General features: G+C 41.4%; 1 protein-coding gene across 1 annotated transcript in view; it reads left to right on the top strand.

The window, feature by feature from the left end:
- Positions 1-4331: 4331 nt before the first annotated feature.
- Positions 4332-26211, top strand: part of LOC117257567 (caM kinase-like vesicle-associated protein) — a 49467-nt gene continuing 27587 nt past the window's right edge. Inside the window, exon 1 of the mRNA XM_033627846.2 lies at positions 4332-4469. The gene's annotated coding sequence lies outside the window, so the exon portion shown is untranslated. The remainder of the gene's footprint in view (positions 4470-26211) is intronic.

The following is a 26211-nucleotide window of genomic DNA, read 5'->3' on the forward strand; positions in this document are numbered from 1 at the left end:
GAAGTAATCAGTGAAGTCGCAGGTTGTCGATGGTACACTTGAGACACGATGAGGAACCGTGGGTCAGCCCTGAAGAACACGACATCCTGGTGACAGATCCCCAGCTGTCGCTTCTGTCCCAGATGACAGCTGAGTCGACGTTGTGCAATAACTACGGCTCGCTCCATTACATCACTGATATTGTCGTGACAGGACACCAAGTGACTGACTGTAAGTGTTGAGCACATCAGACATTGCTGAACACTTTTCAGTTGTTCCCGAGCACTTCAGCATAATCTAATCCTGTCTCGTTTCACACTTGTTAATATTCTGCCAGTCTGTTGTATATTCAAGCTTGTCTTGTGGACAGGCAGTACTGAGTGCAGTGCATTATCATAAACCTCATATAAATGACATTGTCACATCAAACATATATTCCTTTTGTTTTTTGAATCCTTCAATGTCAGCTCTTTCTATCATTGTGAAGCAGTATTCACCAAGCTCTGGACTGTTCACCCACTAAAAGGGAACATCAGCTGACAGGTTAGTTTTACACTACTGATTATGTGGTGTTGCAGTAGCAATCAGCATAAACTGCTCTGATGTATGCAAACAAATCAAAGTATGACGGTAAAGTTACTAAGCTCTCTTCGAACAGGTGAACTCAGTTGCAACTTTTGTCAAAGACTCTCTCTCCAAATTAAGACTCAATCATCAGTATTTAAAGAAACAGTTCAACAAAAGCTCTCACGCTTTCTAGCTGAAAGTAAGCTGAAAAAATTGACACACAGACCTGGGGAATTCATTCCAAGATTCAAATGGACCTGATAGTTCCCCCTATGTCAGCTTGGGTTTTCTCTGGGTACTCCAGCTTCCTCCCACAGTCCAAGGACATGTAGGTTAACTGGTGAATCTAAAATGGCCGTAGGTGTAAATGTGAGCGTGAATGGTTGTCTGTCTCTATGTGTCAGTCCTGACAAAGGTGTACAACGCCTCTCGCCCACTGTCAGCTGGGATAGAATCCAACCCCTAATAGGAAAAGCGGTTATGGAAAATTAATAAACAAATGAACAAGATAATACAGACCTGGTGCATGTCCAAGACCTCGATCTATTTTATGAACCTGACAAACCTGATTGCTACTAAAAAAGCTTTTCTACTGCTAAAATCATTTCAGACAGAAAATAATGTTTTTACCCATCTTACTCTGTGTAATGTTAAAAAAAAATGTCTGTTTTTATTTTATTTTATTGTCACTTATTTTGTTGTTGTTGTGTGAGCTGCTGTAATGCTTTCATTCTCCCAGGTTCGGAGATCAATAAACTGAGCTGACTGTCTCCTCCTCTCCTCCTTTTTGAGTTTTCTGGTAACTTCTTTTTCACCTCAGTAAAGAAGGGATCCACCTTTCCTTCGCCCTGCCTCCAGTTTGGTGGTGCTACTGTGCAACACTTTTTCTCCTCACTTTTGCCCTTGTAATTTGACCCTAAGTCAGCTTCATCATCATGGAAGTTATGCATATACAGTAGTACTTATGTGTTTATATCATGTCAGCGCAGATCACTGGTCTTGTTGGATCCACTCAGGTATCACCAGCCCATTCTCATTGCTGAATTGTCAAATACCGCCGCTTTGTCAGTGATTTTAGTGTCAGACACCAATGCAAAAAGGCACCTTTTGCAGCGGTATGATACAGCGCCGGGCGGTGTGTCATACTGCCGCAAAAGTTGTGGAAAGTCCTGGAAAGAGCTGGAATGTACTTATAGGATGGGTGGGAGAGTAGGTGATGTCATGACCTAGGGTCCGTACTGTCATTACATATGAAGCCACTGCCAGTAGCCGGTTAGCTTACCTAATCATCCTGGAAGCTGTGGGAAAAAGCTTGGCTCTGTAAAGACTGGTTTTACACTGGTTTTAAACTGGTTTCCAGTATGATAAGCTGAGCTAACCAGCTACTGTCTGTAGTTTCATATTTAGTGAAAAAGCATAAGAGTGGTATTAATCTTTTTGTCTAACTTTCAGCAAGAAAACAAAACATATTTGCAAAAGTTGAAGAACTCCTTCAAGCCCCTCAAGTAAAAAAAAAATGCGAAGACCTGCACTGTTTATCATAACTCAGCCACCAAAAGTTGGAAAACTAGTTCCCTGAACATATTTCACTGCCTTTTAGAGATGAGCAGCCCCGCTGTGCTTCGCTGCTCTTCTACCACTCCATCATGTGGAGTGACCAAGCCTGGCAAGCACATCGTGAATAGCCGCAGAAGCCTGATCCCGACTGGCAGGAGCTGTAAATGACCAGTATGGCAGCTTGGCCTCTCTCAGTGGTTGCAGATGGCACCCAGCGACACCGGGGTCAAAGCTTTGTCTGTGTCCCACCAAAAATACTCGTCCCAGGTGGGAGGCTCCATCTTCACCTGCCTCAGCAGATTTCAGCACATGTGGGTGAGGAGGCAGCAGTGTTCGGAGGAGGAGTGTTTGCTGGACGTGATGAAACAGAGACAGCTTTTACCTCTGCGCTGTTTGATGCTCAACAGGGACAAAATTTTGAATAAAAAATTAGCAATAATCATTAGAAAACCTGTTTCCAGTTTCTCTCATAACAACTGGATTCTTTTGACCTTTGATTTCATCGTTCTGAACATATGTGGGGCATCGTACAGTATCTGTCACAATGCGGAATAAACCATCTGCTCCCCACTGTCTCAATCCATGAGCATCCACTGTTTTCACTTCTTAGTTTTATCTATATGCTTCTCCTTATGCTTCATTTATGATGTGTGTGGACATGTGGCCCCTTGAGGGTTTGGATAAATCGCAGAATGTTAGAGCGTGATTTCATCTCCAAGAACAGAGGCAAGCTGCCCGTGCGTGATTTAAAGGGTTGATTCACCAAAACTACAGAAAAACATATTTCTCACATACTGCTAGGATATTCGCCATGCTGATTTTGGTTTTATTTGCGCAGCGCTGAGATATCCATCACTGAGATTTCTTCTGCCACAACAGCACAGGCTGTAACTGGACCATTTCCTCTGAGAAAATAGTACCTATAAAAACAGTTGACAGCTTGGTCTATGTATTATCCAGACTAACATTTCAGACACCTTTTCTGGAAGGAGATGTTGCAGCTGATTTCTTAAAATACATTTTTCCAAAGCTGCAAGCACCAAGTCAGGGTGATCTGTCTCATCAGTCTTACAGGAAACAGTCCTACAAACACATTTCTGCATTCATCTAAAACTCATAAACAGATCAGCTCGAGGAAACAAGCTTACAAAGATGATTGCATTGGCCAATTAGATAAATGAAGATAAATTAATTCTTCAGGTGCAGCCTAGAGAGCAGCAGCATATGATTGGCCAGCTGCTTTTTGGCAGTTGTCTGGTTCTGCAAACACATTGGCTAACAGCGTCACCTTGGCCTGAAAAATACCAACTAATGTTCCTGCCCTCCTCTTTACCTCCCCATTTTGCAAACCTCGTTTGCCTTTTTTAATGGAACATGTTATTGCACTCCCTTCATTCTTGTTATGAATAAGTGTTACTGTTACTGCATATTGTGAGAGGGAAAAATAGGGCACTGTAACAGCTCTGCCAGCGCCAGTCTTGTGTTGAGCTGCTTTTGGTCAACCTCCAGAGCTGCTTTTATGTCCACTTGAAGCAGGCTACAGTGGAATGAGTCTATATAATTGCAGGCATGTTAATTAAAACTAAACAAAACATTTTTTCTTAATTATATAGAGCCATATGTGCAAAGTTGCAGTGCAAGGTGCTTTACAGTACAACAATACAATAAAAATACAATAAAGCAGTGCAGGGGATAAAAGGCAAGGTCATAATAGAGAGGAGCAGATTAAAAATGGATTAAGATAAGGAAGTATTTTAAGATTGTGATGCCCTCAGCTCTTACTACAGGCAAATTGTTATGTCCAATTTGTGCAAACATTAATATTATACAATATTTTTCCTTTAAGGTTTGAGTCTTACAATTTGATTCATAGTGCGAACAACCTCTAAACTATATTTTTGCCGCACGGGTTGAAATGGTGGGTATAAAGTGACGGTGAGCGCAGGTGCATCCTCCACTATATGCTGGTTCCTCACTCAGAGCCCACAGGCTGCACATCGCACGCTGCTTGTGTACAGTATAAAATACGGTGCATGTTGAGGACGTGAGGATTTGAACGCGCTCAGTTTGTCTCTGACCCTTCTCCTCCTGTGTGCGCCGTCCTATCCGCTGTGCGCTCCGGACACTAAACTCCCTCCCCTCCCTCGCCTCTCCTCCTCACCGCGCAGAGCTCGACGCGCACAGGCACAACAGATGGTACAGTACTACAGGCTGCAGGCGCGCAAGAATTTCATGTAGAAGTACTTTTATTTCTCCAAACTTCACAGGAACGTTTAGCTTCACAGGAGTAGGGGGGGTTCTCCGAGGACAAACTCGACTTTGACAGTCACTGGATCCTACGTTTAGAGGCGGAATTTGGTGCCAAGGTAAGTTGTGATGTTTTCTGAATAGACGATCAGATTTCGGAATGAACTCAAAGCAGAATAAAACCTAAACAAAAGCACAAAGTGCGATCACTTGAAATGTATTTTCTCCGTTATCGATGTATCTAAATCAATTTATAACACTAACTATGTCAATTTAAGTTTGTTACATAATATTTGTACTGAATGAAGAACAATGGATTGATGAAATAGCGCTTAGGCGTCAATTAACCCACCATTGGATGTAATGCCCTGGACAAACATCTGAATGGAATTTACACCATTTGAAAAATCTGTTTTTAGATGTCGTTGCGTTACAGATTTTCACTCTATTGCAACAAAATGTTCTAAAACTAATTTAAAAATACCCATAAAAGAAAAAATGAAATAAAACTGAGAGTAATTGACACCAGTGAGATGCTTTTTGGCAAACTTTACAGCTGCAGCATTAATATGGTCATGAATTCAGGATGAATATAAAACGTCAGACCTCTTCATTATCCTGACTTCTTACAGCAGAATAAGTCCTATAGTTATTTCAGGAGTTCAGTGGCTCCACAGGCACACATCTGTGTAGATGCTGATGTTGCAGCTCTGTGGGGATGCTGCTGATGCCACAACATTCAAACGCACAAGGATCATTTTTAGTGACTTATGCTGAGCCTCCCACAGGGCCAACTTTTATTGTGAAAAACCGTACAGACACCACCATGTGAAAGGTCAGAGATGTTCTCTCGCATTGTCTATATGGTGGTTTTTCATGTCTTGTGAGAAGTGGCTGGGGTTAAAGATGGCTTAAAACAGGGCTACCTCAGGCGTGTTAGTATTACTCAACAGTGGCTGATGATACATTTCCTCTAAATATGAATGCAAGAAATCTAATTATGACTTTTACAAAAAAAATGAGTCCTATTCTCATTCTGCTGAAATGTGTAATGAGATAAAAAAAAAAACAAAAAAAACATTTTTTGAGGTTAATGCTTATCAAATAACCAACCACATACAAAAATGTAATTTTTTGTTATGCAAAACACAAGCACTGATGACCTTTGTAGACATTAAAATTAATTAGCTTTTTGGAAATGTGCCATAATTTCTGTTTTGCATTCTGCAAAGGCTCCAGTTCATGCTACCATCAGCATGCAGTGAACAGATAAGGTTTTACTGTAACAGCCTGTGAGACACTGACACTAATCTCTTTGAACTCTCGTATGCTCCCTTCCTCAGAAGAACATTAGAGAGCAGACACTCTGACATTTAGGATTTAATAAGACTTAGAATGATCAAGTCTCAATCTGCCTCTTGACATTCATTATTATTAATCAGCTGTTTAGACAGAACTTCAGGTCTGTACCTTTGGCAGTCTAGTAAACCAGCTGAGCCACACACTCAGATTTACACAGGAGAAAAAACCCTATTGTGGCAGCATTTCTGTCAGAGGTTAATGCCAGTCATCCATATGTCACATCCTAAAGGCTCTATAAGATGGGGGATGTGAACTGGGTCACCAGTGAGCTGTATGTAATGATTTTTTCAGTCCAAGAAGAGGTCCAGACCTGCGGTGGACCCCAGGTGGCCCCGTGGCAGCAGCAGCCACAGGGAAGCGCAGCACATTACCACATAGCCTTGCAATTTGCACACAATTAGATCTCCAGGGAGGGACTCTCAAACTTTGTGTTGCATCTGTTCTTGGTTCTGTGTGAGCTGCTGGCACGATAGAGAACTGTGGAGATGTGAGGATTGCTTTGAAAATGCGTCTAGATGTGCTGATAGTGGTGAAATAATTATGGTGAAGGTGATGTTTTAAATGAATGGGAAAAACTGGGAGGACAGTGGAGTAGGTTCTGCTGTATAAATAGCTGCGGGATCAATTTCTTGAAGTCTGCTCATTCAGATCTATCCTTTCTCTAGAAGTACTGCACCAAATACAATCCAATATACAATGTTTTTATTTCTTTCTGCTATTACAAGTCCTGTGGTTCATGTTGTACTGTGTATATGTATCCTTTGTATCTCAGATATTGCACATATATTTTCTTTTTCCTTGCATGTGGCTTTATTTCTGCTCATTAAAATTTTTATGGGACCTTTGAGAGTCCTCAGCCACTAATGTTCCTGTGCAGGAGCAACACGACAAACTAACTTTACCATGTGTGCTCTTACATGGTCAAGAGGTGTACTACGCTGCGTACTTGTACTAGATTGAAACCCACACTGAGCAGCAATATTGGGGCATAAATTGGTATATGCTGCAGCACAGATATGTGAAGGGCCAGTGAGATTATCCAATATCCGAGGTACTCTACTTTTCATTTGTCAAAAACACTCTAACAAGCGCAGACTGTGCATCCAGTGATGCTGTTTGTTTGCCTAACTTTAATGTGCGAGCCTGAGTGGGCAGGGTCATTTTCTCTTTGGAGAGTGAAGTGCACATTTTGACACTAAAGCACAGGAATTGTCGCTGGGAGGAGGCACTGCTGCTGACATTATTGGAGTGCCAGAGATGCTCCCAATGTGATATTTCATTATATTGTCGCCAGAGTTGTGAGAAAATAAGAATAGCGGGCCTCTGAGTATGAGTGAGGGACCTGTATTATACAAGGGACTGGAGTTTAATGACTTAAGTCAGAGACAACATCCCTCAAGTGTGGAAGGGTTAGATCTAAAGTAATAAGATAGGACTGGCTCTCTTTATGAGAACTGTAGTATGTGGACTGCAAGTGTAGTCTCTCGCTTTGAAGAGAAGAATCAAAAGCGTGTGGATACTCCGCCACTGCAGAGGCTGACTGTTGTATTGACTTAACATAACCCTCATAAATACAGATTTTTGCCATATAAACTGTAGATTTTTTATGACTCAAACAGCCGAACATATAAAATGCTACACTGAAGCGCAGAGGAAATTGAATAACGTGGTACATGCTTACTCATTTCCAAACAGCCTGCAGATGTACTCTGTTTCATAATTATGATGTCATGCAAATGTGAATATGTTGCCTTAAAGTGGAAATTGTTTTGTCTTAATGAAGTTAATGTTGATTGCACAGTGTAATGGCTATAGAATATGAATACAACAGCATTTAGATTGGTTCTCCATGAGCAGTATTTGTTAATTTGTAATGGGGAGAGGGGGGGCAGCTCATATTATGACACATAGTATTTTTGAACTGCCCATGGGAAGGATGATCATGTAAGAGCCCGTCCATTCTTGATGAAAAGCTCTGTTTTCACTGTCTACTTCACTCTCTTCAGGACACGCCATGAGAAATTACTGTGCTCAGACTCTTATTTCTTGACTGCTGTCTCTCGTCTCGTCCCTCCCTTGTGTGAATATCTCATATTCATTTCGCAGTATTGGCTCCTTTGAGTTGCTACATGTAAATGTATCGAACATTTTGAGTTTTGATACTTTTTGGAAAAAATACGGCATCAGTTTCTCAGTGACATTCCATCAAAGTATATTACTAGTGTAATGTAAAAGTTTACATTAATAAAGATAAAATATTCATTTTCATTTCTCGGCGCTGATACACCATCCCACTTGTGTGTCGGTAGGCAATGTAAGCTCAATATGATGTTACAAAAATGTCACAGACAAACAATCTGTCGCTGTTGAGGAGAAGGTAGACTTTCAGTTACCACCGCAGCCTTGTGATGCATTCATGTGGTGTCAGAATAATATGAAGAATATAAGGTCCACATCAAATTCCATAGCTCACCTTTGCCCTTTTATATCACCATGTTTTTTAATGCTCTGAGCAATAAAACAACACATCTCCTTCGTAGCATCCACGTTGTTTCCAAATCTCAACTTAGGGTGCTTTCACACCTGCCCTGTTTGGTTCGGTTCAATCGAACTCAAATTCGTTTGCTCCCTAAGTGCGGTTCGTTTGGGCAGGCATGAATGCAGCAATCGCACTCGGGTGCGCCCGAAAACAACTGGACTGAGACCTTCTCGAAGAGGTGGTTTCAGTCCCGTTACAACCAAACTCTGGTGCTTTTCATTTGTGGTGAGAACGTTTTCCAACCTCAATCTGAACCAACTGCATTTGCATTAATCATTGTTTGAGTTAAACAAGCATGAGCATGTTACAGTCCTGGAGGATTATTAATGTGCGCCTCCCCCTGTGCTGCCTTAATATGCACATTCAGCACATCCAATGCATCAAAACATTGTTTTTCTAGTTGGAGCCGCACCTCGTTTTCACACTGTATGGTTTGCCTTAAATGCAAGCAATATAGTCCACGATGACCAGCACTAAAGTCAGCCTGCATAGTTGTCCCTCCATTATGACATTAGAGAGAGTCGCATTCATCTTGCAAGTGTACTCTTCTTCAACGTTTTGTTTACTTCCTGGATTTTTCCCACATGGAAATTCTGACCAATCAAGAGCAGCTTTCTCGTGCAAGGCATTTGATCTGGTCAGCTTGTAAATTCTGCCGTGAGAACACGAACCAACTCTCGGCAATTACACAACTTTATAATAAAATTCATCCCTGATTCGGACCAAAGCAAGGCAACTCTAGGTCTGAAAGCACTCTTAAAGCCCCTAAACACACCAAAGTTAGAACAACCGCTATCTGAGGAGCATGTGAATGCTGCATTGACCTTGGCTGGCAGAGGTCTCAACTCAAACTGGGATTCATGAGCACTTGGACACTTGACAGGCTGACCTGATACTTACTGGGTGCTAAAAAGAGTCATTCAAAAACATTTGCTCGTTCATATTTGCCCATCACCTCTTATCACGCCTCAGACTGCCACCAGTTACAATCTCCTTGGAGAATGAAGGCTCAATTTGCATCACAAAGGAAGTGCATCAACCATTGCGCAACAGTGCAAAGAGGATAGGACTTTTATTTTTCCTGGTAGCTGTCAGTAGCTATTCCCAGTTATCAAATAGTATCAATAAAGTTATTTGCAGTTTCTATGCCCAGTAGTGGGCATGTTGAAGTAACTTGGAAAACAAAATACAAAGTGTTGTTGGTAGTTTCTAGGCGATCTGGTTGTGTTTGCGACAGTGGCGCCGACAGTAACACCACTTGAACACACAAAAGTGTCAGTTTCCACTTTAAATATCAAACAACATCCTGTAAACTGTCAAAATAAATCATGTAGACATTCAATACTTCATATGTGAAATGCTACCACCATTATCTCTGAATCAGTGTGGCATATTTTTGTTAATGGGCTCCATTTGATGCTTCTCCAATTTCACTGCTTCTGCTGTCCACCCATCAAACCCAGGCCAACGCTGTCCTCACATGACTCAAGCAGCCAAGCAAAAATAAGTGACGCCATGAAGCCAGAGACTAACTGCAGCAACACGTGTTATTTTTTTGTAGCCATGCATGCGCTCCTTCCATTTACAGAGGATCAATACCGTGCTGTGAGAAGTGAGTGAGAGTAAAATGAAGAGGATACCACAGTGAATAAATCCTGCCGTGATACCTGTAGCAGTTGCTGAGCGGTCGTGCCGCGTAACATCTGACATTAAGCTGTTAATCTCAACATGAAAGAGAAGACGCTCCCATTTGTGACAGAAATGATGGATGCATTAACAGTGGACACATTAAACATACAGCATTTGTATACATTTCTGGTTGCTTGTCAGCATCCTTGTTATAAGAGCTCAATCATGCACATACTGACTTGTTGTCTGCCCGTGTTGTATTAATCATTAAGTGTCAGCTAATGTCACTGCTTCAACACAAGCCATCACTCATCTTCTATCTGTTAACACACCTCACAACAGTTTATTATAAATATTATCAAGATTTTACTTGGTCTGTGGCGGTGTTTAGGTGGAGCCTGTCACCCAAGGTTTCCCAGCAGAACATTGTGTTGTAATAAGATGATCAATGTTATTAACTTCATCTGTCAGTGGTTTTAATGTTTTGGCTGATCTGTGTGTAACTGTATACACACAGTACGCATCTGGAAACTCAGTTTCTGGCTACATCTCAGCCTCCACAGACCACTGACTGTTCGGTACATCATTGTTGACTGTGGCCTGTTTGTTTCTCTCTTGGTTTTGCAGCTCCGCTGGTTCATTGCAGATTTGCCAAGTGTGTTTTGCCATTCAGTGTTGGTGAAGGAGGTGGTATCGTGAAAAAGTGATGTCAGTGAATATCCTCTGTTGGAGGGTCAGTCTCTCAGCTGTGTTATTCTGTTCTGGCTGGCTCCTTCTTGCCACAAGCGTCTGGGAACAAGTTGCTTAAATTGACGCCATTGTCAGTCATTATGGGTTTTATTCAACAGCAGTTATATTTTAATGGTATGAGGCACAGCCTGTACAGTTTATGAGGGGGAAAATTAGTGTCAATTAAAAAAATCAATGTAATCAATCTTTATTCAAGCAGTGGAACCACTAAAAAAATCAAACAGAAGGAGTGTTTTCTGCCCTCAAACCCTTATCTTTAGTGAAAGGGTTACTTGGCACCATGCAGCTTCAAAGAGCCACCCTGCCTAGCATCCACAAATAGAAAATTTGAAGGGGAATTTTAAATGGAAGTAGATTAATATTTCACCTCAACATTGATTCATGCTGCCACTGTAGACATTCTCTTCTGCGAGCAAGTTGCTTATGCAAAGGATGCAGTGACGATACCGCAGTCTTGATCTGGCACATCCTCTCCTTTCCACTGTGCATTAGAAGTAATGGGCCTCCTATGTGGAGCATTGCTGTCATCACCACTTAGTTCGTCACCCCAGCAGCCTACTCTGTCATTTTATCATTCACAACAGTAGCAGAGGTAACAGGAGTAGACACAATGAAGGCTGTTGATGGACGGAAGGTATAATTATTGATTTGTGGTGTTTGCCGACTGCGTCCTGAAGAAATAAGATGGCATTTTCCATGATATTTAGAGTGCGCAAGGTAATTTCTCAGGTGACATTTTATTCATTGACTCTACAGCATAGTTCTGCTCTATGCAAGACACTGATGAAATGTGTTGAAATTTCCAGTGCCATCTTCTGTTACCACCTAAAATCAAGACAAAAAAATACACTCAAGCTCCTTGAGAGGTAATGGAGGAGATCAGATTATTTTCTGAGGGAAAAATAGAAATGAAGCCTCCAGGTTCTGTTTGTCATGTTCCACGTGTCAGTCCCTGTTATTGAATTCTTGCTGCTGTTTAATATAGTCTAATCTAAATGTTATACCAGGCTCTACTTCATGTTGCACAGGTGAAGGACAGGGGAAATCTATTTTCATTAAAGTTGCATGACGGACCTTGAAGACAACCAGCAGCTGCATGACTACAATCGATGCTGCTCCCTTGTGCTCTGGTAGCTTGTCACCGTGGTGACACAGAGGAGATGTGCTTTGAGTTGACCCTTGATTCGTGACTTAATGGTGCTTTGGAAACAGCATGCAGAAATAGACTGCTGCTCTGTTAATCACCACCTTGATAGGGAAGCGTGTTTTCTGTTTTTGAGCTGTATTTTAAGCACAATGACAAGCTCAGCTTTGTCAGTTTGCAATTTGGAAAGGTACAGCAGTGCAGTTTTGGCTTCTGGCAAAACAGGAGGAGGAGGAGGAGGACGGGGAGCAGGGGCTTGGTAACAGAGCAGGCAACTATTGTGCAGACAGTATGCAATTAAATCTGAAATCTTAAAGGTCTGCTTCACTAGAGGGAGCAAAGAGTAGTAATTTTTTTTTTTTCTAAAGAACACAAATGAGTCATGTGTGCCCAGCAGGCTTGATCCCTAAGACTACATTGTATATTGCAAATTCGTGATTTACAAGTGAAAATGATGATTTAACTGTTTAATTAATGTGTAAGCCCACAACATAGAGGGTTAATGGGCATCTGCCACTAAGTTTATTGCCTCAGTAAAACAGGGCATTAAAACTAACTATTTTTGGCCGTTTGGGGGCAACAGAATAAGTTAACATATCTTCGCCTTTTAAAGTTGATATGGTGAAGTTGTGAGCAAACATTTGCTCACCTACACATCCAGTTAGTTCTAGTCTAGGTATGGAGGAATTGTTCATGTTTCTGTCCACCTGATGAATGTTTGTCCAATATTTACTGTCTTTTTGCTCTAGTTTTGTTGTGTCGTGGGTTTCTAAATCTTTCTCTTTTGGAGCTGCACACCCCACTCTTTGTCTCTCTCTCTCTCTCTCTCTCTCTCTCTCTCTCTCTCTCTCTCTCTCTCTCTCTCTCACAAACACACTGGTTGAGTTTATAAATACTTACTCAAAAACTCACTCAGAGCACACTTTGGCACAAACTGGTCAATTTGTTATTTCTGTTGGAATATATACCGTCTGATTATTCAGAGCACCACAATGTGTAGAGTGTAGACCAGAGCAGCAGAGCGCCAGCGCAGTGAAAGTGAAACTAAAGTGTTTGTTGATTGATATAGAAACATAACGCTTTATATCAACAGTGCTCTCATTTCAGTGTAGACACACACATTGACAACCACTGTCTATTGCTTTTCCAACGTACTCTAGATAAAACCAAGAGTCAGCCTCCGGAGCTGATAACCGAAGCCAACATGGAAAGGTGAAAAACTGCAGTTCTTTGAATGGCCACTTGAGGCTGGCTCCAGACGCAAGTCAATCCTCATAGACCCCCATGTTAAAATGCCCAACTCTACAGCAGAAATAAACATGTTTACAGCCTGGTACAAAAACAGTTTTGGTCTTTGTAGCTAATTTCTCTATTCATGACAACATACTGGGCTTGAATTTTTGTATGTATACTCACTCGTTTCCATTTAACTAAGGCTTAAGTTATACATAATCAAATGCAGGACCACTTTGAGTCTGTCTGTGAGGCATCACCTCACGTTCTCAGCTCCAACCTCTTATTCAAATATAGTCACTTCTGGCTTAAAAAAAGCCTGGTACACCAGGCTCCACTATGTATAGAAACTAAATTCTGTAGGAAGCAGTGCAGGTGGTTGTAAGCTTTTGTTGCCTCTGTCTGTCCCACACCTGAGTCCTCTGGTAGCCTGGAAAGATTAACAGTGTACATTACAGTAATACAGTAAACTGTGCTAAAGCCCTGGGCGCATTCTCACTATGTCTGCTCTTGTGTGTGTTGTGACAGAGGGAAGATATTGTTTGGGGAGGATATTGTTTATCAGAACCAGAAGAAGACGTTTTTGTTTCTCCCCTTAAGGTGATTCATTGATTAGACTAAAATGTGCCTTAATAAGATGCAGCAATATCGCACTGAATGAGATCCACTTTGTAAAATTTCTGTCAACAGATAAGGAGGAGGGAAACTGGGCTGAGGGAACAGGTGGTAGACATTAATGAGCTCATCCAATAAAAATCATTCAAAACAACTGTTCCTACTCCTCTTGTGTGAAAGACACACTAGTAACACTCATTCACGCAGTAATGAACATGAATGTTTTTCTCCCTGCTTGCTGTTCGAAGACATAAACACACCTCTTGGACCTCCAAAAGACAAACAAGAGAAAAAAAAAATCTCTAAATTTAGCGCCTTACAACATGCATCCTCCTCCAAAGCAAATGATGCTTCTCTCTGCATTGAGCAGAAACAGTACTGTACTATGATGCCACACTGAAGGACTGTGTAACCAAGGCAACTAACAACAGGCGCAGAGAATGGTCAGATTAGCCGGTGAAGTGTGAAGAGGAAGCATTTCACATTTTACATAAAGCAAAAGAAGCCAAGCTGCCGTACATCAAGGCAATGTATTAAAAGCTGAAATAAACCATTTCACCTTGGTAGGCATTACTTGTAGCCTCTGTGGTGCTTGTGGGGAGATTTCATGCTGAGCACAGATTCACAGAGGAATATTTTAACACCAGGCTCAAAGGCTGAAGGCATGTAGCTGAACACAGGGCAGGAGATGAGCTAATCACATACTTCAGTAAAAGAGCTCGGTGGAGGTGGATGCCTCCATTAGCAACAAGGATTCACACCTCAGTCATTCATCTCACCACCTCCCACCGCACTGACCCCCTGTCACATGTTCTGAGTCACCTGGCTCCTCGCCATTCCTCCCGTCTTGTTCTCTCAGCGTGGTACGTGAGCTTCTTTCTCTCTCTCCCTCTCTCCTCATAAAGCACACCAACACACCGAGAGCAGATTAACTGTATCACTGCCTAGACAAAGCAAGAAAACAGAGGAAAGTATATTTAGGTACAGACTGCTACTATTGACTGGAGGAAGGCCTCAGAGACGGGCTTTTTTCATTCACGTGGGACGAAAAGAAGCATGTGGTGGATAGTAGTTTTTTTGTAGAGCAGTGAGCCTGGTCTTCCAGCCACGTCACCTTATACGAGAAGGGCCAAGCATGCAGGGGACCAAACCCATAGGCTCTTTATGTTACAACCAATTTTCTCAGCAGGCATTCATGTTATGGACATAGATTTAAATGAGTCAGTCAGTTCAGACTGGCTTCATTGTGCCCGCACAGTTGCATGTTACTTCTGCCAGGAACATTGTCGTCATGTAGATAAAATCAGAACAGAGCCACATGTCACATATGAAATATGAGGCTGGCTCCAAAAGTGAGTCACTCCCCTTAGACCCCCATGTTAAAATGCCCGACTTTAAAACAGAAATAAACATGTTTACAGCCTGGTACAAAAAAAGAAAAAAAAGGTTTGGGTCTCTATAGCTAATTTCAATATTCATGACAACTGTACGGGGGTGAATTTTTAAATAACTCACCCGATAACATTTTATTAAAGCTTAAAGTTACACATATGAAAGAGCGGGGCTGCTTGAGCAACAGGCTGTCTGCGAGGACTCGCTAAGCTCAGTGAGTCAGATCCACCTCTTGCTCCTCCACAGCTTCAATCTCTCATCCAAATATGGTCACTTTTGGCTCCAAAAACACAAGATGGCAACGGCCGAAATGTCAAACTTAAAGCTTTTAAACAGGAGTTTACAAACCAGTGGATGACGTCACAGTAGCTATGTCTATTATTTATTTGGTCTATGGTTTTCTCCTGCAGGGCTCTAGTCAGCCTCAGTATTAATCCTCTTGGCATAACTAATGTCGGTACAAAATTTCATGGTAATCCATTCAATGGTTATTGAGACATTTTACTCGAAACCAAAATTATCAACCCAATGGTGGCACCAGAGGAAATTTCAGGCACCGGCTGTTGCCAGAGTCCGTACGATTCATTCTCTGAGGACCATGACTGTATCACGTTTGTAACATTTAGTCGCTTAGTCATTCTGGACCAAACTGGTGTGCTGACATCTGGACCAACAGACCAATATTGTGATCTTTGAAAGGAAAATTTTAACAGTAGGACAACTGGACAAACTGTACTTAATGGACCTTGTTATGTTTATCTTCTTTATTAAATATTTAATACAATTATGTGTTTTCAATATGCCATATATGAAAATATATGCACTCATGGCTAAAGTGACCATCTGGCAGACTGGGCTCTTTTTAGTAAGGTCGAAATGCCTTTTGGTCGGACACAACTGTCTTTTTTTTTCTTTTTTCTCATCTGACCGGCTCATAAACCAGGAAGATCGACCCCTTTTTTAAATTGACACTGGGCTGGTCCAATTACAACTTTAAACCCCTCCCCCTTTGGGCTCAGTGCCTTCATTAAGCAGCGCATCTGCAAAAAAGAGTGCCAAACAGGTAAGACAAGATGCAAGGGAGGCGTGGAGAACTTGCAGGCCAGAAAACACAGCTTCAGGCAGATCAGCGGCGTTGTTTGTCCTGCCACCTGGGCATCTGAGGCTATAGCCCTTAAGGGTTCATAAATAGCCCTGCACTTTTCAGATGCTTTTAGGGACTCGCTGCTCAGAGTAATCTTAGTCAGTGACTCCTGTGGTAGCAGAGTCGCTCCTTTTCCTCTCTCGCTGTGCGCACGCAGGCAGGAGTGAGTTACTATGGTTACTGCAGTCAGCGTTTCCAGGTCATTTTGTTGTTAGACTGTCACAGCCTGTCAAAATACATGCAGGTTTGAGTATGTGTGTGTGTGTGTTTGTGTGTGTGTGACTGATGGTCACAGGGGACACGTCCTCCTAAATATTTAGAATGTGCATTTGTCCCCCATTTGTTTCCTCCATTAAAAACATGAAAGTGACAGAGGTCTTTTATTTTGACAAACTGCTAAAACGCAACTTGTAGACGCATCAGTGCCTCCAGTTAAGTAGGTGGTGGCAGTGTGCAACCTCAAAAGCAACGGGTGCAATCTGCCATAAAACACAAAAGATGAGACAACTATGCATAATTCAATCAGGAAGTATCATGAATAAATTGATACAGGAAAGACAAAAAGCAGTCCGTAAAAATTAACCAGAATGCAGGAAATGCTCAAAATTTCTTGGAGGAGAGCCCCCAGACCCTCCACTGAATGAGTACCACCAAATGATTAAAACTTAGCGCCCAAGTATAACATAATATATGACTTACATCTGTGTGATTAGCTGTGGTTGGTGGGTCTGGGCCAAAATGCCAGGGGAGATTTTGTTGTACCAGTCCAGCCCTGTGTGTAATAAAACCTTATAGAAAACATAGGTACATGATAATATGGTATGAAATGGATATAAACATCACGTAAAACAAAATTAATACAGGATATTCATGTTAATTTCAGAAGTATGTGTGATTTACACGTGCTGCCTTAATTTTGCTGAGTGAATATAAAATAGTAGCCGCAGCAAGCGACTCTATAGCCCAGGGAGGACTAAAGTTGGGATCGAGGTCAAGTGTGTGTGTTTGTGTTCCTGCCAATTGGCTGAAGGGGGCGTGGTCATGGGAGTGGCCTAAAAAGACAATTAACTTCCAAACAGACTCACAGACTTGCCCAAGATTTTGTGGAAAGAGTGGTTATGAGCCAAAGACGAACTGATCATGGTATTGGGCAAAAAGGGGCAACACATGGATACATGTGGGTACATGGTTGCAGCTATTGAGAATTTGCCCATTTTCTCTCTCTTCCCACTACTTTCCTGGTCTTAAGGATGATTTCCCCCCAAAATTCTGAGTCCTAAAAGTAAGTTCTTTTGGCTCTAGCTAAATGTGAAAGAAAATTTACCTCATGGATTTATTAGAAAACATCCATAGCCACATACAAGACAGTAAGTAGGACTGAGTTGGAGTGCAGCACAGAACCAGTAAAGGTTTGGACCATGTTCTCTTCCCCTTTAACAAGGACAAATGTGATCACACTGAGGGTGTGAATCATGCATGGATGCCTAAAACAATTAAAGCATTGGCTGTAATACAAACTAGATGATGTTTTTTGGGCGGTTTGGTGTTTGCATGTGTGCAACAGGAAATGTAGCCAGCATGGGGAAAGGCTTTGCTTGGCTCTGCTGAGGAGCAGGTGGGGCAGACTGGTGGACAGGCGGTGCTGTGATTCCACTGGGACCATCAAGGCCATATGCAGGACAGCTCACCACCATTCATTGGCTCTATGCTTACAGTGGGCTGCAGCACAGGCACTGTACTCAACCTTGTCTGGAAACGTGTGGCAAGTAAAGTTCTTTCAAGTATATGTCACCTCTTAGAGATAGAGGCAGTCCTCTTCTGCTGTTTCACACATGACCACTGTTAAACCATAGAGTGGGCTGTTATCATGCATTTATAATCATTTGAAACGTTAAAGCCACTGCAGTGTTAGTCAGTCTTTATTCAGTTATGATTTTTTTACAAGCTACTCAACAACATCTGTTTACCTGAACACAACAAGACATACAGCTGTTCCACTCTACTGTAATTTGTAAAGCAGCTAGAAATTCAGTGCAAGCTGGCTTCTCTTCCCTAGTATCCAAAAGCACACAGCAGTGACACGGACCTAATTTTCATGAACATTCTGTCAAGAGAGATTACGCTTCCCTCATCCTGCTGGGTTTTCTCCCCCAGAGAAAATAGCTTGTAAATATAAAGAGGCTGTGGAGACTTACATCACATATTAAGCTAAGGTTAAAATGAAGCTCACTAACCTCTTTATGTTCTTGACAAAAATAGACAAAATCAGAATTATAATGTCCAAATTTTAAGGACTGCACTGGTGTGGTTATTAATCCTACAGGAGCTTTTTTTTTTGCAGCCAAAGCTTTATAAGCGATGCATAAAAATGAAGGGAGTTTTTATTCTCAAATATGACACAAGCAGTGAATTAACCTGCTCTCACTGCACTGCACATGTCTGAAATCATCAGGGTATGACAGCGTTTTAAAAACCTCTGCAAACATCTTGAATATTTATGCCTGCAGCATTCTTTCTGCGGGGCGTCTGTCAGGTCGTGTCTGATCTAATTAATGACTTTGCAGCAGTTTACCAATGGCTCATTTGCACACGGCTACTCAAGCCCGCACGTCATAGTTTGTGATGAATGGCTAACTTTGTTTATTCATTCAGTTAAATCACAGCCAGCATTTTGTTTGAGCAGCACAGATGAAAATTCTCACTAAGCTCCATCCTGGGAATTTACAGTACATCCATGATGGCAACCCCGCCTCTCCGCCCCACCCCCACAGCACACACACACAAAAACCGAGGAACCACTTATTTGATGCTTATTTGTGATGCTTTCTTGTACTCACAGTTGTGCCAGGGGAGAGTGTGGCTGTCAGATCAAGGTACTGTACTTTACACAGTTATTTCAAATTCTGTCGGCAACACATGCATACTGATCAGCCTCCAGTATTCCCTTTTAAAGAGAACTATGTCAATGGAAATCCTTAGAGAAAGAGATATTTAAAAAAAAAAAAAAATTTAAAATAACTTTGGACCTTATACTACATTCAGCCTATAAACTACATTACTGTACATGTATGTTTTATATTTTCCAGAAAACATATAATTCTATTTATTCCAGCACACGCTAATGCACTAAAGGTTTAGAGGGGTCGAGGTTATTTTAGTTTCTTTTTATTGGTTTTTAACCTTTTTTTATGTTTAGTTTAAAAACCTTTTCTATTTTTTTGTTTTTTCCTGACTTTTAAAAATGACTTTTTACTGTATTTTTGAAACTTATTGCAGCTTTGTTACACACTGCAGTATACACACTCGCACACAGACCATTGTAAGCAGTCCACTCATATTCTTTAGCTGATTAATTTTAAAAATTGCTGACTAGTAATGAGTTTGTTTTTGCTTCAGTTTTTCATTAGTTAAAATCAAAGATCTAACACCTTTTGTGTGGACACAAAAGATTTATTTATTTCTCTCAAATTCATTTAATCAATGTTAGTGATCACTTGCACATTTGCCCAGATGATCCATCCACCTGGCAGGTGTTGCATATCAAGATGCTCATTCACTAACATCGTTACTACACAGATGTGCCTTGGGATGATCACACAACACAATGCCACACATGTTGCAAGTTTTGATGGAACGTGCCGTTGACTTCCTAATGATAGGAATGTCCACTAGAGCTGTTGCCCATGAACTGAATGTTCATTTCACTACTGTAATCCGCCTCCAGTGTTGTTTCTGTGAATTTGGCAGTACATCCAACCAGCCACACAACTGCAGATCACATGTAACGACATTTACCCAAGAACTCCACATCCAGCGTCTTCACCTGCAAGATCATCTGAGACCAGCCACCGGAACAGCTGATGCAACAATTGACCCTTCACTTGGTCCCTCTACACACACACTGCAATGACACATCTGGTTGAATATTTGCGAAGTTTCCCTCTATATTCACTGTCCTCTGTCTGGATTGCCAGTAATGTGGCGTTTAACTTTTCTGTAGCCTGTAGTTAGTCTTCAGCTTCTACCTTTCTTTATCATTTTAACCTGTGCATATTGTAGAACCACTTTTTGCTTTTCCAAAAATTTGACATTTCTTCAGGGAGTTACAGTGTCGGTTCCATGCTTTCTCTGACAGCTTGACAGATTATCACAAAGGGGCAGGGCTAAGCAAAGGGTTCATGGATTTGCACAATGGAGGAATGTCTGCACAAACTGTCCCAAACCAGCCTCCTCAGGAAAGCTTTTCTGCGTGCTCGTCATCCTCAGCTGGTTCTTGACTTGAGAGCACTTCATTGTCATGAGTGTCTTGAATGGGCAACAGTTCACCTTTGATGGTGTCTTACACTTTAGAGAAGGGTTCTCTTCACAGATGAGTCCTGGTTTCCCCTGTTAACAAGGTTGTGAACAGAGTCCTCCATGATGGCAGTGCAGTTGTGATTGGGGTTGGCATAAATGAAGACAGGTGGTGGTTACATCAGATAACAAATGATTCTTAACCAAAAATGCATTTCTTTAGACCCACGCCTTTTTTCAAAATAAAATTATCCATTTTGGAGAGGCCGTTTATTGTGACCATCCTAGGACACACCTGTGTAATGATGTTTATTGTGGTAAAGATGCAAGTGCTCACTTGCATGCACAGAAGAAGTATTCAATCTTTTATTTGAACTCATGAAAAACAGGAACAAAAAAAGTGTGTTCCGATATTTTTGTTTTGATAGTGTCAACCCAGACACATGCAGCCATAAGAAATAAATGACTTGGTGCATTGAAATGTGGGGGCTGTGAAGCATTTCTACCAAAACAAATGCACTGAAAAGATCCCTCTGAAGAAATGTGAACTCTCCACAATGATTTATATTGATCAACACCCCCCTGATACACAGTGTATTGGCACTTGATACAACAATGCAATAAAACATGACTGATTATTCCTTAAAAGCAGAACAAGAATTCCCTGAATGTGAACAAAAAACACGCTGTTTCACAAGAGTTTGCCTCACCACTGGCAACAAGTGCAGCAATAAGGCAATTTAATCTCAATACAGTCAATACAATACTCAATACAATATGAGCTTGCAGAGCGTAGACAGTTACAAAATGTACATACAGTTCATAGATTTTTCATTCCCAGTGGCAAGTGAGGGGAAAAATTTAAGGAAGGATTAATAAAGGACATGATCTGACTGCTTTAGATTTCCATCCTTAACTGGGCTGCAGCATAAATTAAAACAGGAGAGAGAGTTGAGACCAGCATCACATTAACTAACACGAACTGATACAGTATCATTGTTCTGTTTTCTAGGCTTCTCTCCAAAGCAGCAAGCATTAGAGAGAAACTTCTCTTTGATTTCACACCAAGCCCTTAGACAACAACAGCTCTGCAGCAGTCCAACCCATCAGTTTCTATCCCCTCCAAGAACCTCGTACAGTACCATACTTCTAACAAGCAGCGGCATGGTGCCCTGGCCATGAAGTCTCTTCATGCTGTTGAGTTTTATTTGCTCTCTTGGAATATGAGAGAATTTAAATGAACATGCGGATGGCCTTCACAACTGGACTTGGATGCAGAGCTGAGAAAATCTAAAACTGGTTAGCTTGTGGACAATGAGGAGGCCTGTGTACAAGATTGAATCACTACCTCTTACTGCTTTTCATCTGTTTCTCTTCACTGTGCTGATCTGATGCTGGTTTCAGCTGGAGAAAAAAGGGTGGAGTGAGCCAGGTCGAATTCATACACATGAGTTTGCCCTGCACAACAACGTTAAACCTTCCACTGCAGTATTCCTGTTTTTGCTGACTCACTGGTTTAGTTGAATATCAAAATCTATTCCACCAGAGCTGGAGTTATGGCAGTTAGTCACAGGACCAAGAACAGCAGATCTGTACTGCACTGTACTGTAAAACATTCGCTTCACGCCGGATGTTATTGACCTGACTTAAATTAAGAATTCTCACAATTATATATTATTGTTAGCTTGCTTTTTCTTGTGCATATTTAAATACGTGTCAGCATAATTTGATCTTTCACATAACATGTTTTGAAGTATTTTGCTAAAAAGTGCAGCCTTTGCACTGCCCCACTCCCTGCAGATTGAGGCTATTTCATTAGCAAAAGCACATCACATGGAATGAATCTAAACCATACAGATACCCACATCTTCATCACACATGCATTGCCTTTAAGCAGTGTATTCATCATAGCGCATTCGGTTTCAGTTGTGCTGGACTTCAGACAAAACCCTCCAGATCTGCCTTGTTTTAAACATCAGGCTCCGGGTGCAGCAGCAGCAGCAGCCTCAGCCCCCCACCCCCCCCTCTGTCAAAGGCATTTTCATGCTCTGAACTTCCTATTTTCAGTTCAGTGAAACGATGATATAAGAAGCCTCCTCTCCCTGGTGGAGAATAGAGCTGTTCAAACTGAATGAGAAGAGAGAATAAAAGATGGAGCCAGCACGCAATGCTACGCAGAGATACAGCGGAAACTAATGAGAGCATTAGACACAATCTATTTACTTTACAGAGGGGAGGGAAAACACAACAGACTGTGTGAGAGCATGAAGAGGACGGTGCTGGGAAGAATTTGTTGTCACATTAAGAGTTAAGGGAAAATGTGGTCTATTTTGGTGTCTGCAGAAAAGACCTTGGTCTGTTTGCCAGAGAGATGATGTCAGCCTTGTATGGCTGTCTCTTTCTCTCTCATGAGACCGTGTTGCATTTTTATGGATTGCACCGTCGGCCCGTCTGTCAGTCGTTCAGTGGATTGATTGGTCCACCACTTTAGTCCAAACTGCAGTATATTAGCTATTTGTTTGATCACTATGACCTTTTATGCATTCATGGTTCTCAGAATGAATCCTGATGACTTTAATGATGCTCTGTCTTTTTATGTTGCGCCACATCCAGGTCCAAATTTTCACTTATCCACTGAAATATCTCAACATCTACTTGATGGATTAGCACCACATTTTATACAAACATTGAAGGTGTCCGGATGAATTCCACTGACTGTGGTAACCACCTGAAATTTCCTCCAGTGCTACCATGAGGTTTACATTTTGTCTTTTTTTGTGAAATATCTCGACAACTATTGGATGGGTTGTCATGTATTTTATACAACATTCATTCGTCCCCCCAAAAAAAGTTATTGCAAGTTTAAGCTTTGTTCAGAGAGAACGCTGAATCATTTTTTGCCTTCAGTTATTTGTGTCGTCTATTTGTGCAGTTAGTGTTTGTTCCCCACAAATATACAATATACCAACTGTGTAGGCATTAACTATACCCTTAGACTTTGACTCATTTCAGAATTAACTACAAAAGTGCTTTCAATAGGGTGCAGATCCCCACTAGGCGGCTGCCCAGGCTGATCACAGACATTCAGATAAATCTTGTAATTCCAGCAGATGCTCCCAGAGCTGATAGAAATAGGCTACACTCCTTGTCTATTTTTGACGGAGCCACGGCATGTTGATTGATTTCTCCTGCTAACAGGCACTGTATGTGAAATATAGATAGCCTACAATGTAATTATGAGGATGAATATATTTTTATACTAAAACACAGCCACAAATTATTGATTTATGTCATTCATTACAGGGTGTGTAATATTATTAACTTTATATGTAGGCTACAGCACAACAAAGTAGTGAAGAACAATAAACACAATTGAGATTGCCAAAAAATAAACCATTTAACTAAATGTCAAGGAAAAATCACCCAATCAACAAAATCCACAAGTCAACAAATCGGGCAGGCAAAACACTCCACTTTTGAAAAGCTCACGGTGTGGTATGAAGCTGTGCGGCAGATGGAACAAAGCTGGGTTGCAGCCAGACCGCGAGGAGCTCTGGTCAGTGGAATTGTCCCTCCTTACAGTCTACATGGCAGTGAGGATGAAGATTTATTCATCTCGTAACGTGCCTTAGTTTAGTGGATCATAAAATATCAGGGATGGAATCAAACTGCAGATGCTTTGGTTCAAAATGAGACCAAATTTTTCTATTAATGTCAATTTTGAGCCAAAGGCCAATACGTGGCCTGCAATAGATGGTAAGGCTTGTTGTTTTTGACCGAGACGATTTCTGGAAAACTTGTGGCCCTCTCCAGTCGGTTAGAAGAAATGAGAGGTCAATGACAGTATAAAGCAGTCAATGAAACAGGTCCCATGAGAGGACCTTGAGCATACAGTCATACATGTGCACACAAAATATTATTCTGATTGGCCCAGTAGTGTCCAAGATTAGCTGCAGACAGACAGATACATACACTCACACACGCACGCTTGCACACATGCACACATGCACACACGCACGCCCAAACACATGATCCTCTCCAGGCTTAGACCTGACAGATAAAACCAGAACTTCAATTATTTCTTTTATTTTCTGCCTCCTTTTTCCTCTTAGCAGATTCATAAAGCCAAGGGATAAGTGCAAATCTTTTGCCACAGTTGAAACATTTTCCCAGGTGCAGCTACTGGAGCTCACAAAGCAGTGACATCCTAGACTTGAGCTCTTCTCCTTGCTGGGCTATCACGGCTGAGACTAGGAAAAGCAGATAAGATTAGAGTCAAAGGTTGCTGTTGCTGCAGATGAAGACTTGATGGAACCCAAGAGTGTGAGACAAAGGCATACAGTATGACTGCTGTAAGAGTTTCTCCATTCAGCTGGCGTGGTTTTACATCTTCCCAACATCAAGAGAGATTAATCATGGTAATATTATCGCAGACTGAAAACTGGTGATTTGAAATCTCTTAAACATGCTCTTCCTCTTGCATAAAGTGCAATGTGACTATCATTTGGAAATCTCGCTGCGTTAATAACCTAGAAGATGTATCTGCACTCTTTACACCCTCCACACACACTATTAAACAGGGACTCAGGGTGGATGTCATTAAAATGACTGAGACTTTATTGTACAACGAGTCTAACAAGACAATTATGTAATACCAGATGTGATATAGAAATGTCATGAATGTGAGCTTGTACGTACATGTTGGATGATATGGCGATGGACTACTGCACTGGAGGCTACGGTTGCCTTCTTCTGCAGTTCAGCTACAGTTCAACACAATTTCCCTCAAGATTATTGAAGGAGTAATGTTCATCCCACAATGGGGATTCATTCATGGTGGTGTAGTATTGTTTGCTTTCAATTTACAGTCTCCTCCTGTCCGTTTCAGTGATGGGCCGTCGTGAATTTACTGCTCATAATTCGTGTAGCTTTTGTGCTATCAATTTCACAGTCAGCATTCTGAGGGGACTTTCAATTAGTGTGAGCTCGACATTTAAACTGAGCCCGCCTTATTTATCCCTGGCTTTAGATGATAATATTTCATGTAATGTCGATTTTATGCGTAGCAATTAAAGTTTCTGTCCACTGAAGCAGCATGGAGGAACTGAGAGCTAATAAGACTGGCAGTGCTGCAACACTGGGTCTCCTCATGTAAACAAGAGACCTGTTTTTTGAAGTCAAGACAACATTGTGCTCCCTTTACATTACGGTTGTGTTAAAGACACACAGTGAAACTCAGCTGATCATGAGACTAATGCAAGAATTCACATGTTGGTTTATAACTGCCTGTCATAACATAAAATATAGCTGTTAACCTTTAGGGTGGCAATCTGAAAGATTTTAGTCCTAGTTGATTTGGTGTGTAACAGCAAACAGGTGACAGAGTTCTGGGGGTGGCAAAACAAGCTACTGTTGTTTTAGCAAAGGTTTCAGGCAATAATTTTTCAATCATTCTGTGAGAAACTGTGACCCTGCACAGTGAAAGGAGGTTACATTGCTAAGTTGGAGGTGTGTACATCTCTTCATCCAACAGCTCACTGTGGCTCCTCCTGACTGCTCCATAACTCCGTGTTTCAAACGAATCCGCTGTCAAAAACTTTTGTTTCGTAGATGAATTTTTGATAAACAACAGTAGTTATGCAAAGCTCACTAAAAAACACATTGCATTTCCCATAAGTGCCTCATAATAATGGTCAACTCATATTTGCCAGATAAATACTTTTAATGTGAAGCTGCAGCTGTAGGGAATGTTAGGTTTGC

Source organism: Epinephelus lanceolatus, chromosome 1 (assembly GCF_041903045.1).
Source record: "Epinephelus lanceolatus isolate andai-2023 chromosome 1, ASM4190304v1, whole genome shotgun sequence".
In the NCBI taxonomy this organism is placed as follows: Eukaryota; Metazoa; Chordata; class Actinopteri; order Perciformes; family Serranidae; genus Epinephelus; species Epinephelus lanceolatus.